We start from the raw sequence: 18,128 nt of genomic DNA on the forward strand, positions 1-18,128 counted from the left end.
AGATATAAATTATAATATAATTTAAATATAAATAAATATAAATATATAAATTAGCTGTAGATACAAGGTGCTTCTGGTGAACTTAAAATGTATATCTGACTTGTGGGAAACATGGTAGGTTTCCTCAGTTATCACTGTAGATGATTATGTATGGACACAACAGTAAGAAGAGTAGGATTTCTTTTTCTGTCGACTTGACTATTATCCCTCTATATTGCATGAAAGAGGGAGTTCCCTCATTTCTTCCCCATGAATAAGTGATCTTGTGTGTTTATTCTTTGCCCTGTTCCATGATATTCTATGTATTTTCCATAAGCTACTGTTCATGGGTATATCCATCTATGTGGAAAACTTCAACTATTCTTGCTTCTGCATGGTAATGGATCTAAACTCTGAATTTCCTAGATTCTAAGTTATAGCTTTGATCATCTTTTAATATTTCTCCTGATTGTACTAAAGCTACCTTATAGTAAATATTTAAACTAGACCGATTTCCTCCTTTTCAGGTGTTTTACTCCTTTTCAGTTGTTTTACCCCTTTTCATATTTCCTTGCTTTAAACATTTGGACCATGTTATTTGTTGAATTGTTTTTCCTTTAAATTTCTATTTTTTGAGTACTTAACTACTTATATACAAGAATGATATGACTTGGAGATGATAGCATCTTTGTTGAGGTAGACAAGATAAACGAAGGTAGTAGGGTGAGTATGGTGTAACCTCCGCATTCATGAGACAAAGACAGGAGAATTAGGAGATCCAGTCTAGCTTAGGCTACATAGTAAATTTGAAGCTAGACACAGCTATATAGAGAGGTTAAGGCCAGTAATGCCTGCATAGAAAGACCTTATCTCAAAATAAAATTAAATCATCAGCATGGCACCTAATAGCTTATAATTCATATCATTACAACAAGGAATAAATTGGAAACAAACATACATTAAGAGAGAGTAACATTTGAGGACGAAGGGAAGAACCAGTTCAATGTTTCTACCCATAAAACCACCAGGAACTAGGAGAAAAGTCCAGACCAGGTCCTTTCCTAATACCTTCTGAGGGAGCATGGCCAGGTTCATATCTTGATCCTAGTTTTCCAGCATCCAGAACTAAAAAAACGGTACATTCTTGTTGTTTATGATACTCAGTTTGAGGGGCTTTGCTATCGTAGCCCTAGAAACTAATATAGCCATTCTACACCAACACATAAAATGAATTAATACACAAATAAGTAATCACAGATGTCTTTTTTCTACTCAGCAAATCAGTTACTTATAATTACTGAATAATTTTCCTTTTGAGAGAAGCATGTTGTATAGCCTTGATTGGCCTTGAAGTCACACTTTACCTAATGAGTCTCCTAAGTGCTAGAATTATATACCATTCCTAACTCCTGACCCATTCTTGGATCTGTTTCCTCATTATCATGCCCACTAAGCTCTACACTTCTTTTTAACATTAAAATATTTATTATCATTATTATTATTATTTGGGTGTGTGTGTATACACAAGCATGTGCTACAGCTCATGTAGTGGATGTTAGAGGACAACTTTCAGGAGTTGGTTCACTCCTTCTTACCATGTGTTTCAGTTATCAAGCTTGTGTGAAAAGTCCTTTTACCCACTGAACCAGCTTGCTGGTCACTATTGCCTATATTATTAAATCTTTCCTGCCTTGGTCTTACCCTCGTTCAGTCAACCTTCCACATTGTTAGGAAATGGTCATTCTATGAAGGCATGTCTGATCACATTACTGAAAGTTACATCCTGAAATGGCTCTTCACAATATCCACTTGACTTTCTAGTTTTTGTATCTATATTCCAGCAATGCTAAGCATTTGGCTCTTCCCTGAATATATGATGTTTCCAACTATCCGCCTCTTTATTGGATTATTCTGTTTTTTTTTTCATTTCTTACCCAAGAAATTCTGACTTATTATTAAGACTCAGCTTGAGGTTTATACCATGATTGTTCCTGTCTAATCCCTGCCCCTTTCACTACAAACTGTACAAAGGCAAGAACTTTCATTTTACTTGTTATCTTAGTACCTAGAATAGGCATAGGAAATTATATCTAAATGAATACACAAGTGAACACATTCCTTTGTTTTTCCCCAGAAAAAGTAAGAATATTATAGAGTGCAACATTCATTTAAGTTTGTATGTGTGTACCCATACATATGTGCTGTGGCATGAAAAGTATTCATTTGTTAAGTCAGTTCAGCCTCAATTGCCTTTTCTGGTAAAGAAAGCAAATCATATCTGTCTTTCATAGTTGTCCAAGAAACACTACACATCTTCTAAATCTTCCACCATGCTTTGAAGCCTTTAATATGAGAGGTCTATTGGAGATTAGTTCAATGGTCATTATAGGGCAGAAGTAAATTCATCGTTCCATTCTTTAGATCTTTAATTTTTTTAGGTCTGTCAACTCTCCTTAGTTATCTTGTGGGAGAATCACAGGCAGTCAATTTGCTCTTCCAGCTCTATAGTGACACCTGAGAAATGAAACCTCACCTTTCTATAGAATGCCTAATTGCTACTTTCTTATTCAGTAACAGAAATCCTTCTTGATAGCATTCTATTTTATGGAGAGAAGGGGTTAAATGATGCTCATTTTCCAGAAGGTTGTATAGGATAACAGACCATTCACTCCCCTTGCCTCCGAACACTTCAGTGACTTCAGTTATTGCATGTTTCTTGTGGTAACAAGTGCCTGAGAACATCTTTATTGTCTTCACATGGTAAGAAGACTGTGCCTAGGAAAGCAAATATCCCTCTTCTTACTCCCCAGGTATGCCTAGAGTACCAACACACACACACACACACACACACACACACACACACACACACACAGAATCTAGTTAACACATCACAAGAAAACATACTGCCAAGAAAAATCCAGTGCTTTCTTGTGAAAACAGTAGCAAGTCCCTCCGGAACAGAGCATTGAAACTGTTCCACTAAGCCTTTAATGTGAATTTGCTCAATGGGACTGTGCATACAGGTGTACAACAATTATTAGATTTGATATCTGAATGAGCTCAGGTTCCCATTAGAGCTTGACTGCTTCAATGACCCCATTATTTTGCTTCCAGTGCTCCCCGAACTGATCAACTTAATTATTCTGACTAACGAAACATTTAGGACATGAATTTCTGATTTGTTTTAAACCATGTGGGACATCTAAAAGTGCTTCACTTAAAAGAATCACAATATAGAAGAAATGACTATGAGGATATGTTAGAAACTGGGAAGTAGAGCAGAGCCATGATCCATGCTGGGCACAGATACTCTAATTTCCTGGAATAGCTCTTCTGCTTAGATTTCTCCATGGTACCAGTCATGCCTTGGTGATGACTCTCATCCCTGGAATATACAATGCTAAAAGCAATGTAGCTGTGGTCGGGGGTAGGAAAGAGGTAGAAGTTAAATCTTGTATCTCTGTTATAAAACATTCCAATCCTTAATGTAGCTAATGTTCAAAAGGACAAATAAAATGCTTTGCAGAGCTGGCCAATCATAGAAATTCTTCTGTAAGGATGAAAAAGAGAAGTCAGAAAGTGGGACCAAGTTCAGAGTTGATGTGTAAGGAACACAATCTCTTGTTAGTTGAATGTTATGGTCAAATTACAGTCTTTAATATAAAGCATATACAGCTCTTAAATATTGGATTTAAGAATTAAGTATAGCAACATGGTATATCAGCAATTGCACGTCCTTGGCATAAAAAATCATCTTGAGAGAGAAATAAGTCATAGTTGATTAATAACTGGTCTCTTTAAAAGCAACTCTAACATTCCCTATTACTTTAGTTTTCATTGATGACTCTTAAAAAGCTGTGTTTACCTAGAGGAAAAGAAGGCATTAAAGTGTCACTGGTCCCTTAAGTTTTACAGATGCCAGTTTATCTCTCATCAGTGAAAGCATTTGTCCTTTAAACGCATGGAACTGACATCAAAATGGTCCCCCTTGCCCCTTGCCTCCTTTCACTAATGATATGGTAAGGGTGGCTGAGCCTGTAATAAACGTGTTTGTGTCCAGTCATATTCCCATCACTTTACAATCTAATTGGACTCCTTAACAAATAATAAATAAATAAATAAATGAGGAAGGAAGTCACAAGAGAGTAGCACAAGTTTCTGCTTCCAGGCACTCCCTGGCATCAGCCTTCACTTCGCACTTCTGCTCAAAGTACCTGATTTGACAAAGCACACAGAAAAGTCAGAGAAGAGTCTCTTTACCCTCACTCCCAAACTCTCTGACAGAAGTCAATAATGATTCTTGCACACAGCTACAGTCTAACCATCGGAGATGAAGGTGTGACGGGAAACTTTCAAGCTATTCCTTACAATCTTTTATTAAAGAAGGGTGTAAAAATACATTTGCCTTTGTGGGGCAATTTTCCTCCTCCGGTTCAACTTAATCCATTTTAACAGTTGGCAGTTTAAATAACAGAAGTTACAGGCTGCCATGCACAGACACTTTGCATGCCACATGAAAGCGATGAATTCAGAGGCAGGAGCAAAAGCAGAAAGAACCTGAAAGAAAAGAAGCCCTTCTTCTATATAAAAGAATTTCTTTAATACCAACAGCTGGGAAAAATTTCTCTGAGTTTGTGTCCTTTTATCGCTTCACAGAAAGCAGCCATCATATCTCCTATCCCAACACTACATGTACCAATGGACTATCAGAAGGCAACGGCTCTTCCCCTAATAATGCAATCATCATCTACTCTATTTTTAATGCACTCAAAACAAGGTTTCTTATTGTATAATAACAGGGACAGTCCTCTTTGTTTGCAATGTAAAATGATGTATTACATAATACAAGAATCCTAAAAGCAGTCTATCCATAACTACTATTTTTTTTAGGCTAAATAAAATATTAACATTTTTTATTCATGTTTGGGTTAACATTTGCAATTCAGCTTTTTGCAATATTTAAATGGAATTGCATATGCTATGAGGAAAATTTTTAAAAAATACAGCAAACTTTAAGATTGGTTCTTTCCTGAGTGCCTTATCATCCTTAATGTCCACCCTTACCTTATCAAATCCTTAGAGGAAACTTTAAAGATCTCAGATTTGATATTAGATTTCATGGTCCAGTTATTACTTGTTCACTATATATCTGTGCCCAACTACTGTGACTAGATTTTGAACTTGTGCAAAATAGTCACGTAGAATCAATGTAAGTATTTTTTAAAAAAGATCTATTTAGGAGTTAAGAGATTGATGGCTCAGGGCTTGGTGCTCTTTCAGAGGATCAGAGCAGGGCTCCCAGCACCCATGTAGAATGGTTTTACAATTGTCTGATAACTGACTGTAGTTTCTGATCTCAATGAGCACTATATACACGTGAGTGTGGGTGTGCATGTATAAACATACACACACACACACACACACACACACGCATAATAAATAAAATAAATCTTCTAAAATAAATAAAAGGACTATTTGTTTGTGTGTAAATGCATAAGAGTGCATGTGTGTGTGTGCCCACTTGTGTGTGGAGGACAGAAAGGGTGTCACACATTTTCTATCACTCTATATGATCCTCTGAGGCAACTTATTACTTGAATGCTGAGATTCAAATTCCAGTCTTCATGATTATACAGCAAGAGTTCCTGATTTTGGAGCCTTCTCTTCATCCCAACAGAAATACATTTTATAAAATAAGTATTAGTATTCATAACATAATTCACAAGATCCTAGTATATTTGGACTATAAATTCTAGCACCAAGAAGGGGAGGCAGCGAGTCTTTAGGTACATGTTGGTACACAAAACTAGCTTCCTACACATTTGTGCTATGTACTAACTTTGGCAGAAATGATGATGGCCACATTCTTAGAAGGCCAATAATAAGTACATCTCCTATAGGCCAAGTGTGGATATTTTCTTTGGAAGAAAAAGATAAAAATATCAGTAATAATTAGCAAGTATGTGTTAGTACATAAAGTACATCCCTATTGAGTTGTGAGATGTTTTACTCTAGTTTTGTATCTCCCTCCATGTTCAGATGGGCAGAAATTTTACATCAAATGATTATCTTCTCTGCAGTATTTTTTGGTACATCATAATATTACCTGATCTGGGATTTGGTAATATTCAGACCTTTTGTCCTCAACTGATCCTTTACAAAGACAGTGAAAACTATCTATTACTTAACTATCAATGGAAAACTGATTGCCCGTAACTTTCTTTTCACAGGCTACACATTCTCAAATCCAGTAATTCCACAGCAGAAAAAAAAATCTGGTAGCACAGCATCTCTCAATGCATATATATCAATAAAGTAAAATACATGCATATTTATAAGAACTCTTACAGATTTATATAATAGTTTGTGAATAATAAGAACATAGAATTTTAGAACTGAAAAAGTAATTTATAGATTATTTAACTGAAGTCCAACCCTTCATTATATAGACAATGACACTAATTTCCAGGAAGAGAACTGACCTGTCATACACATTCTATACAATGAAGAAATGAAACTGAGAGGGAGTGGGATGTAAGGTAATGGATCAGATAACCATAATTGGTCGATCATTCATTTATTGGATAATTATATGATTCAACTTGTATAAAATGTATATTTATGAAGAAAGATAGTGAGAACATGACAGCCAATGATCATCTGATGATTCAAAATAATAATCATTCTGGTGAAGTAATTAGGTAGCAACAGTGAGTTTGAAACTCTTGCAATTTTATAGTAATACAATATTCAACAATTTAAAGTCTGTAGGTATACACTGATACAAAGATTTGAGAGGAACTGACTATAATTATATGGGCTAGCACCTTGGTGAGATACACCTTGAGATGGATGAATAGCTATGGACTTAAACATATATAACCACATATCTGATGTTTGATACTATACCTTCATTAAAAGCCATTAGCCATAATTAAGACTGAAAGTTAAAAGCCTCTGCATTGCCTTCTCAGGTAATTTCATCATGGTTTACACTGCTGGCCAAAAGACAGCACAGCTGCAGCATCACACTGGTACTTACTGTCACTGCTTTTGTCAATCTTTGTCCTTACTTTAATGTTATTTATGTACAGTATGCTTTAGTATTCAAGTCACTATCTACATCATTTTGCTGTGAGCTGGCTATTTTTAATTCAAAGATAACTGTCAGGTGAACAAGTTAAATGGGAGCTCTGTTTCATAAAGTCTCTAATTATTCTCCAGAATTATTATGAGTTGTACACTTTCCATAGAGGTATTAAGAAATTTTCTAGAAAGCAATACCTTTGGCATGCATTCTGTATGCCACTTACTATTGGGTATCTATTTTAAAGTGCTATACACCATAAGCCTTTGACTTACTTCAAGTCTATAATTTTGTGAACAATTACTTCTTACCTAACTTTCTTACTACTAGGACTAGAACAAAAGGAGATGGATATTTATACATACATGGTTTATGTAAATGGGTCTCATCAAATTTTGGTACAAATTCCTATTGCTCAAATATATCCTTTTCCCTATCTTAAACAAGACAGCTTTCCAATGAGTCTGTGTACAAGATCTATACATACCAGCAATGCTTCCTAGTCCCTCCTTAAAATACTGGTTAGTGAGTGGGTAGCTTTTTCAATGATATTCCAGTAGTCATATAGAAGCTAGTAGTCAGTACAAACACTTTCAGTGCTGGATTCTGAACTCTGGGTATTATACATGCCAGTCAAGCACACTATCAACTGACTTGCATTTCCAGGTTAGTTTCTTTTATCAATGACATCTGTTTTTCTTAATTTTTGTGTATATGATGCTTGTGCATGTGTATGTTTATGTGCAAGTGAGCATGTGTATGCCACCAAGAACATGTGATGCTCAGAAGACAATCTCAGGTGTTTGTTGTTTCTTGCTTTCTGCCTTATTTTAGGCAAGGTCTTTTGTTTGCCATCGTGTAGGCTATTGGACTGGAAGCTGCTGTGCCTTCTACTATATCTCTCATCTTGCTGTTGGAATGGTGGGATGAGGAATGTACATTCAACTGTGCCCAGCTTTAAGTCTACTCTGGGAATCTGAACTCAGATCCTTCTCCTTGGCAGCAAATGCTTTATCTACTGAGCCATCTCCATAGCTCAGTGCAATCTTAATGATGCCACATGATAACTGAGAAAACTTCCTCCACGTTACAAAGCATTACTGTTTCAAGCATCCATTGATGGTACCATTTACATAGTCCAGTAGCTCGGTGGTTCTCCACCTGTGGGTTGCTATCTTTGGAGGTAGCATATCAGATATCCTGCATATCAGATATTTGCATTATGATTAATTACAGTAGCAAAATTACAGTTATAAAGTAGCAACAAAATAACTATGGTTGGGAATCATCCCAACACGAGGAACTTATTAAAGGGTCACAACATTATTAAAGTTAAGAACCACTGAGATAGCTTATTATTATTATTTTTGGCTTAGAAATTATTATTTATGGGTTTATGAATTTTTTTCATAATTTGTAATATTTGGAGTTCATGTGATAATAAATTAACTTCCCACTGTTTTTGGTCACTATGCCAATATCATGCTCATTTCTTAATAAAACTTCAGAAAAGTTTTATCAGCTCATAACTTTATTTAATTAAAATCATTAAAGTAGAAGAGAGCTTTGCTTCATGTTTGGATTCCATTTAAATTGCTTATATAATTTTAAACTGCTTTGTATCAAAATTTCCAAATGCACTTATAAAGGAATTTTATAGCAACAATATACATTTTTAACGAGGAAAAACAGTTCACTTATTTTTTAAAAAGATTTCTTTAAAATATGCTGCTTTCTAAAAAAATATGTTATATGTTTTAAACTAAACTATAACCCAAAGCAGACAGAGCAGCTTCTTTCTAGTAGCAAGCAGCCACTTACAGGGGCACATCAGAGGAAGGAAGCATTTGCTGGGCTGGATTCTTAGAACAACTTCAGATGATGATCTCAAATGTCTCAAATGGTTACTAGCAAGTGACATATTCACTATGGAGTGACACAGAGGCATGATTCTTGGTACATAGTCGTTATTCAATATACTGAATGCATTTGCTACATACAAATCTGAATTTTCATATCTGAATGCTCAGTATATCAACCTCAGGGAGAAAGGGGAAGTTTTCTATCATGTTTTCCCTACTTCAACTGCCTTATGACACCAGCCTGCAGGTCCCTCAAACAGCTTATAAGTTCAAGAAAGAGCAACTGAGTATTAAGAGGAATGAGAGGAAATAAGGTAATAACAAGCTTATACTGTTTATATTTATTTATTGGAAGCAAAGGATTGACACTGTGGAAAGATTTCAAGCACGATAGTCAGGATTTATGAGGAAAAGATTTGTTTTCTCATTACTATAATAAACAGTGATCAAAAAATACTTCTTCAGACTTCTAGTAGATAAAGAAAGGAGCTACAACTTCAATTAAGTCTTTGATTTATAGATAATGTTGCAATATTACAAACAATGAACATCATATTCCACTACAATCTATTTGCAAAGTTGTGTACATGTGGATTTGTTTTACGGGAGGGATGGAGACTCATTTTTCATTTCATTCTTTTCAAATTAGTATGCACTTAAATAAATAACTGTTCTAGAAAGAAAATGCAAATGAACATTAAACTCTTACATTCTTTCAAATCCTTTTCCAATAGATGTCAACATACATGCATTATCATAGATATAATCAGTGTTTATATACTCTCTTGTGATTTTATTCTTTCACTTAACATTGTTTCCTATACACATTTTCATGATTTGTCAAGCAATCTTACCACCATCAAATGAACCTGTTTCCCTATAATTACTCCAACAGCTCACTATAAAAATATATATGCTGCTAGTTTACTGTTACTTTAATTTGCATTTTTATTTAGTAGCAAAAATGTTTTTCATATGATCATTATATAAGATGTTTTACACATAAATTTTCTCTCTTCACTTTTCCTACAATGTCAACTGCCTCATGACACATAACTGCAGGTTCCACAAACACATTATGTCCAGTATGAACATAACTGGATTTGTTGGTGAATTTGTTTAAGACAGCTGAGCACAGGGGCTACAACTCATATCTTCCTTTCTGCAAATATTTTATACATGGCACAGATTCAATATAGTTTCTACAACCAAATATTTTCCAAAGTCTAAAAATTGCCAATGGCACAAACTTTGTTTCATCTTTTTAGACCATATAAGCTCTTAATCTAAGGATGCAATTAAGAAAAATAAGAAAGAATGTGGAATATTCCCTTACACTGTGTGAATATATGAATATATATATGTCACTGCGATTGGGTTAATAAAGAAGCTGACTGGCTAATAGTTGGACAGGTAGAGACTAGGCGGGACTTGTAGACAAAAAGAGAGTGCAAAGAAGAGGAGGAGTTTGAGAATCCCAAGAAGATGTGGAGAAAAAGAGATGATCTTGCCGTACTGAAAAAAGGTACCAAGCCACATGGCAGAGCATAGGTAAGAAATATGGTTTAATTTAAAATGTAAGCTAGTAACAAGCCTGAGCTATTGGCTGAGCATTTATAATTAATAATAAGTCTCACTGTGGGTATATAGGAACTGGCTGGCAGGACAGAAAAGTCCACCTATAAAAGTTGAATGATTGAAAGTCTTCATTGGACAAATATTTCAAGAAATTTCTTATTCTTATCTTTCCAAATGAAAAACATACTCTACTCTTGCTTGCTATCAGCTGTCACACAGCAAAAAGGAACCTGCCTGTATTCAAGTCCTTACAAAGTCTTTAACTATGAAGGACATTTTCTAGATTATTTTTAACTTAAAATTACTGCTTGCAGACCACATATTAACTCTGGAATAACTTCAACTGATAAGAGTTTCACATGCTTATGGATGTAAATTTACAAAATTGGGGGAAGTGGAGATAATGTCATTTAACATAGAACTAACAACCATTTATAAGTTAGGATCTTATCTATCTGAATGTTGGATATCATTGTAAACAAGAAAATATATACATGTAGGACAAATGGAAAAAAACTTGTCATACAAATGGACATTTATGGTTTGGCATAAAATGACAATGATGCAATTCTATATAGTTTAAAGTGCTATATTGTACTATGTACTTGGACAGGAATGCTCTGGAGAACTGTTAGGTGGTTCAAAAATTGGTGTTAGAGCTGTTGGAAACACTAATGTCAGAGATAAGAGTGAATGCTTGAATTAAACTATTTTTACAAAATGGAACAATGGAGTGAAAAGCCAAATATTTCCATGAAGGTATTTTTCTATATCATATGCAATTTGATTATATCTGTGGAACTAAACTGAATAGCATAATTAGGCATCTTATATTCCCCAAATTCCATATATATTCACAATTGACAGTTAAATTTCAGAAAACTTTATTAGGAAGATGAAGACTGTCTGAACCATTGTATTAATCATGGCCTTTTGAATCCATTAAGTAAGCTGCTTAACTGTCATCTGCTCTGTGCCATGTACTGTGTGAAATAACTGACATATTAGTAATTCTCCAAGCAATCCTGTATGATAGATGTTATGAAAAGATTTTTCTTTCAAATGAGGAGTGAGCCTCCAAGAAATTAAAAACCTTACTCAAGATCATGCAGTTAATAAGCATGAACATCTGTGGACTTTGAGAGTCCATAACCTGAACCATCATGCCATATGCTTTTCACAAATTCGGAGTGAGCATCTTCAGGTCTGTGACTCTGAAAGGATGGCATTTGATGTAAAACAAAGGTGAAGTCAGAAGTAGGACAAGAACAAGTAATCCATCTTGTAATCCATAAATGTATTACCATCTTCAATTCTCACTCTTTTAATGCATTTTTTATTTTTAATACATTTTTAAACTGAAAACACGAAGAATACCACACTCATGTTCTATTTAGTCCCATGATTCTAGTTCTGATGAGATTCTTGAAGCAATGCTTTGGAGAAAGGAATGAGTTGTCTTCTTTTGCTTCACTTACAGTGACTGTGTGTCTACAGGGCATGAATTAACCTGAATCACTTTACTTTAAAAAAAAGATGTATTTTATATTTAATTATATCATGTGTATATTTGTGCAAGGATATACGCATGTGAGTCTTCAGATCTCCTGGAACTGGAGTTACAGGCAGTTGTGGGCCCCTCAGTGTGGGTGCTGAGAAGTGAACTTGGATCCTGTGTAAGAGCAGTACAAGCTCTTAATTGCTGAGCCATCTCTGCAGCCCCTCACTTTACTTTCTAAAGCATGTTAGTTCCCTAAGCTATATATACTCTCCTTTTCCAACCAGTCACATCTGGAATATTATTAGTCTACTGTTTGTTGTGGTTTGAATCTGTGTCCCTCCAGAATTTATGTTGAGACAATTCCCACTGTGACAATATTAAGAAATAGGGACTTCAGGAAAGTGATTTTTTTAAATCAGTAACTATAATGACTTGCAATATTTCCTATAGCCTATGATCCTACTCTGAACTAAGGAATAAAATGCTTCCCATTTGGACATCAGTGTCTTTGGTGATGCTAATCAACAGAATGACAACCACTGTGGCTATATCTCCTTCCTGTGCTAAGTTTTCAATGGAATAGTTGTCAGTCATTCCTAGTCACTCTCAAGATAGAAGCTGGGAAGTCAGAGACTGGCAGCCGGAGAAAGCAGGCCAGCTTCTCTTATTTTTATTTTTTTTTCCCTAAATGCATTACCTCATCCACACTGAAGCTATTCTGCCACTTCTCGGCCCACTCAGGAGCCTCACAAGAGCTTCCTGCAGTGGATCCCTGGCAGCTTGGCATTTTGCTGTCAGTGAACTCAGAATAGCTGAGTATCAACTGCAAACCCTTTACTTCACTTTCTATACCTTTTTCATGCAATAAATTACCTCCTCAAATTCATCAAAGTGCTAGTGTTTAGAATTGAAGGAGAAATATTAAGTGTAAAATTATTCCCCAATTTAAAAAAGCACATCCTTACAGTGATAGATGGTATCTTTTTCTTTTTAGAAAACATTTACCCCGTCTTACATTGATAATGAAAAGTACACCACAATATCAGACAAGAATTAGACACATTAGTAGTCATTCCTGGCAAAACTGAAGATTAGTCTACTAAATATCCACTTTCATTTTATCAATCCTTACAACTGGTCCCCCTTCCAGGTTGCTTTCTAATTCTGTATGTCCCCTACATATTTCAAGAGTTTAATGTTTATCATTACTTCATTTTAAAGTTTTTATTTCCTACTTTAGGAAGCCTTATTAATTTTTATAATACTGGCTTTTAAGATGTTAAGATTACAGAAAATGTATTACTAGCTTTCTTAGAGATGTCTCAATTGTATGAGTGACAATTATGAAATTAAAAATTCTATTAGCAGAATTGCAATTTTTCTGTGGATGTTTTAACTGAAAATAATGAAGACAAGATGGGTAAAAGCTTGTTGAAGCTATTTTACCACACAAAGGAGATATCATACTAAGAGTGTGTTTTGTTTTGTATTGCCATAAACAAAGTTAATTTGTACATTCCAATTATGCTTACTTTGGGTAGGGACTGTGAATTTGAACCATGTATTGGAGTATTAATAACTGTTTTGCTCTCCCTGAGGAAAATTTTCAAAAAAAAAAAAAAGGTCAAACTGGATAAGTAGAAGAAGGAAAAATCACTGAATTAAGGCTTGGGAAGTTTAGGATCAAATCTAGCTCAGTCTCATTCAAGCAGGAAAGCATTAATAAGTCAGGTGGCCTTTCAAATTCTCAGTCTCTACAGCTGCGAAATGAAGAGAATATTTTTGTCTTACTATGCTCATCCATTTCTTAAGGGTATGAAACAGGATGTTGTAAAGTTGTTTATGAATACCTTATACTAGCTTCCTAGATAACTCTAAAGTTTCATTATACTTACTCTATTAAGAACAAAGTCCATTTAAAAATAGATAATCTTTTCAAATGGGTTATTATGTATCTTTTTTATTGTTGGTTCGCCATATTTGGATGCTTTGAGATAATTCATGATTTTCTGGTTATAGTCATAGTAGACAATTGCTATGTAGTATTAATGAGCACAAAGGAAACAGCTTTGACTTTATTTTGCTATTTTCTTTTTATTCTTTAGCACAAACCATTCTGATGATGTTTAAAACTGTGATATCAATTGACACTGTCATGATCTGGAAATGTCTGCAAGGTCCAATGGGAAGTCTGAGCAAATGTCAGAGTACCTCTAAGGCAAAGCAGATCCTCAAGAAAGATAATGATTTGAAAGTTTAGTACTAAAGATACAGCAGGGTGCTGGGGAATGGTCTGCCTGATGCTCAAAGGTCAGCCAGCAAGCAAGTTTAATGCCTAGGAAAGTTTAAAAAAAAAGTCACTTATCATTGTGATTAGTGACGCTGAATGGGTGCAGGGTAATGTAAGAGATATGAAGTCAACTAGCATTTCAAGACATGTTAAAACACATTTTAAAATGCCCTGCTTCCTTTCTGACAATTACTTAGAAAAGTCAGCAACTGCAAAAACATCCTGGATAACAGTTATCTGTCCAAGAATGGGTCAACTAGTATAATTGAGCAGCATTTCAAAGGCACTGTAGTGGAGGATAATTCATAGACTTCCAGAGAAGAAAACTTACGTCTATACACCCATTACGATATCCTATTAGTCCTCTCACCCACCCATCAATGTCTGAGACATGTGAGAGCTGGCTCTGTGGTCATAAGAGTGGGAGAGCCATTCCTGACCTCCACCAGCTGTAACAGTCAGGAGCGCAGGCCCTATACCTTGCCAGGGCAGCACAATAGAGCCAACATTGTTAGTGCAGGTGTGGGTGAGCCAGCTCTGAAATTGTGACTATGGAAAGCTGTCCCCATTACCCATCTGTCTTGTGGTAGCATGGGTGGGGGTGAGTTGCCCTCCTCATCCCCCCTCTCCCCACCCATCAATTCCTGGGGCAGGTGGGAGAGTCTGTGGTCATAAGAGCGGGGGAGCCAACCCTATTAGCCCAGGTGTGGGTGAGCCAGCCCCGAAGTTTTAAACATGGGAAAGCTGTCCACATTTCTCATCTGACCGATCAACCCTACAGCTGCCCAGGCCCAGATCCAGTGTTATGACTTGAACTGCCCTACCATCCACCCCATCTATGACCTGCTGGAGCAAGTGAAGGGACCTGACCTGCAGACTCAAAGCTGCAGGATCTCCACAACATAGGGCAACAGCAGGATATCCAAGAAGAGTTGTATTGAGGATTTATCATTGATAGTATAGTAGAAACCAGAGGGCTCAAAAGAGACCAATGACTCTTTGCACTGAACACTTGCAAGATATATGGACAAAGGGGTTTCTGGAGTGACTCACTGTGTCACATTGCAGCTTCTATGATGAGATTTTATTTTTTTTTCCCTTTTTAAATTCTTCCTTTTTTTCTCTTAAATTTTATTGGAGGGGTGTGTGCACGGGCAGAGAGTAGATGTGAAGGGACAGGGAAATGAATGGGATCAAGATACATGATGTAAAAGACACATAGAATAAATTTTTAAAAAGACATCCTATTGGCCTATCTATCACTGGCAATTCAATTGTTGATTTTTCTATTAAAGTAAAATGCATGCATTGAGACAACACAGACAGATTTGAAGAAGAGACTATATAATTTAATTGAATCTTTAATCTGGTCAGAATATTAAACACTTCACCATCACAGTCAAGTGGCTATTTTGCAGTTTATGGCAGTAACTGAGGTTTCTACAGGCTAGACTGCAAACTGCTTGAGGACACATCTATGCTTTTTATCTTTTAACATCTATATAAGGCTTGTCACAAAACTTGTGATTAAAAAGAAGTAGGCTTAATTAAACTTGCAGATACTTTTCTGTTACACTTCATAGTCTCATAAATTGATAGAGAGATGATCAAATAGCAAATGAGTAAAAATGAATGTCAGAGATTTAGATGAGGTGGCAGAAAGTTTCTTTTAAAGAGCAGCTCTTACAAAGTTTCTGTAAGGCGAAAGACACAGTAAATAAGACAAAACTACAGCCTACAGAATGGGAAAAGATCTTCACCAACTCCACATCTGACAGAGGGCTGAGCTCCAAAATATATAAAGAACTCAAGAAACTAGACATCAAAATATCAAACAATCCAATTAAAAAATGGGCTACCGAACTAAACAGAATTTTCAAATGGCTGAAAGACATTTAAGGAATTGTTCAACATCTTTAGTCATCAGGGAAATGCAAATCAAAATGACTCTAAGATACCATCTTACACCTGTCAGAATGGCTAAGATCAAAAACACCAATGACAGCTTATGTAAGAGAAGATGTTGAGCTATGGGAACACTCCTCCACTGTTGGTGGGAGTGCCAACTTGTACAGCCACTTTGGAAGTCAGTACAGCAGCTTCTCAGGAAATTGGGAATCAATCTAATTCAAGACACAATGATACCACTCGGGCATATCTCAAAGGAATACTCAATCATACCACAAGGACACTCGCTCAACTATGTTCATAGCAGCATTATTCATAATAACCAAAGCCTGGAAACAACCTAGATGCCCCTCAACCAATAGAAAATTTGTCAATAGATCTCATAGCACATAAAATTTCAAAGGCCTTGGTATGAGAACTCTTCATGTCTATTGTCCAATTTGCCAGTCTCAATTCCTACCTTCTCAACCTAATCATAATCTATAGACTTTCACTTTCTTGCATTTCTGGGATACTAGCAAAGCCCTCATTCCTCTGTTTTAGGAGATATAGGCAAAGCTAGAATGCTCTGACATAGTAGAGCTTCCTTCTGTCCCCTACAAATTCAATTTTGTTCCTAGAAGTTGAATCTAAAAGGAAAGCCTACCCGGATTTCTTTTCTTCCTCCTCAGAACTGGGTGTTGCTTCAAGTATGTTCACTTCAGACATTCTCCCTATCATGATTATCTAACTCAACAATATTGTAATTAATATTTAATTAACTTACTTAATTAAATATTTTTGTTTGTTTGCTTTAGCCTTGCTTTCCCTAACTAGACTGTGGGTTACCTGAGGATGACAATACGTACATCCTATACCACCTTGGAATTATTGCTACTTAGGACAGGATCTGGCTCACAGTGCATATTTGATAATTAAATAAAACGTGACTAATTTGGATTTCATCATAGTTGCCTAGGGACTAGTATTGATGCTTACCTTGGCTTAGCGAACCTTTTCCCCACAGTTAATGCAAAATTAATATGATAAGTAAGATTATACCGAGAATATTTAAAACACTTAAGAGAATGAACTTTTCAAAACCCCTCAAGTACTTTATAAGCATCAATTTACATACAAATAATTGATATGCTAATTATAATTTAGCCATATTTGTTCATTAATACTGGGTCCTTAAGGACTCTACTAAGCAATGGATTGAATGACAGAATCATGTTAACTTAGTTTGTGTGCCTACATATATTAGAGATAAATTAAAAAGCATCTCCTTAAAGTATGCCATAATACAAATAATGTTATCAAAATCGAAATGGCCAGCCAGGCGGTGGTGGTGCACACCTTTAATCCCAGCACTCAGAGGCAGAGCCAGGCTTATCTCTTTGAGTTCAAGGCCAGTCTAGTCTACAGAGTGAGATCCAGGACAGGCACCAAAACTACACAGAGAAACCCTGTCTCGAAAAAAAACCAAAAAAAAAAAAAATCAAAATGGCCTTTTCAAATTTGCAAAATACTTTATTAACTATTGTTTTACTTCACTTTAGAAGTTGAATACATTTTTACTTAATGGTTCAAAAAAAATTCACAAAGGGTGTTATCAGAGACATTTTAGTTTAATTATATCCTATCCATTCTTCCTGTGTATTGTATCATGTCCAAGAACTAACTATAGTGCCTTATTACACGAATTTGTCTTTCTTTCTTGAATGACACAAAGTCCTTCACATTCCCACAGTCTTGTATGTGTGACTGCTTTTCTCTGGAATGCCCTCTACTAATGTTTCACCATGAATTTACCCATCAACTCCAAACTTGTACCTCTGAACTCAAAGAGCATCATGATAAATTTTTGTAGCTACCTAACACAACTTTAATTTACATTTTCTCTGCTGCCAGAGCATTTTTTTCAGACACATATTCATGTAC

At 35.6% G+C, this 18,128-nt stretch overlaps 1 protein-coding gene across 4 annotated transcripts in view; it reads right to left on the reverse strand.

Annotated features, from left to right (window-relative positions):
• Window positions 1-18,128, reverse strand: part of Diaph2 (diaphanous related formin 2) — a 748,266-nt gene that overhangs the window by 24,460 nt on the left and 705,678 nt on the right. The gene's annotated exons all lie outside the window — the stretch shown is intronic.

Source organism: Peromyscus maniculatus, chromosome X (assembly GCF_049852395.1).
Source record: "Peromyscus maniculatus bairdii isolate BWxNUB_F1_BW_parent chromosome X, HU_Pman_BW_mat_3.1, whole genome shotgun sequence".
In the NCBI taxonomy this organism is placed as follows: Eukaryota; Metazoa; Chordata; class Mammalia; order Rodentia; family Cricetidae; genus Peromyscus; species Peromyscus maniculatus.